Source organism: Podarcis filfolensis (assembly GCF_964270895.1).
Source record: "Podarcis filfolensis genome assembly, chromosome: 2".
NCBI classification, from domain to species: Eukaryota; Metazoa; Chordata; class Lepidosauria; order Squamata; family Lacertidae; genus Podarcis; species Podarcis filfolensis.
Window position 1 is genome coordinate 94,859,047 of NC_139605.1, and position 407 is coordinate 94,859,453.

Here is a 407-nt window from a genome sequence, read left to right on the forward strand (position 1 = left end):
GATTTTGGGTAGTTTTTCCAGGAATATCAAACACAGTGAATGCTGGAAAACAGGACGGGCATGGATGTGAGAGACAGGAGGGTGGCAGAGGCGCAGAGAATAGGCTGCATCTCTGGAAGTGGGGCCTGGAGGCTCAGCTTTGAGACAGCAGCAGGTAGAGTCTATTCCCTTCTCCAAATCTGTCTTAATGAGAGTAGCCATATACAAGGACCCAAAGAAGTGTCAGTGACAAAACATTACAGGGGCTCTACCTGTATCTCCATATCAGACCGTTTGGGCCAAAAATAATCAAGTGTTTTCACGGTGTGTGATTTTGCATAATTTATTATACTCACAGTGAACTTCAGGATTGCAACTTCCGTAACTGCAAAAATTTGATTTTTGACCTACAGCAAACAAGTCATGTA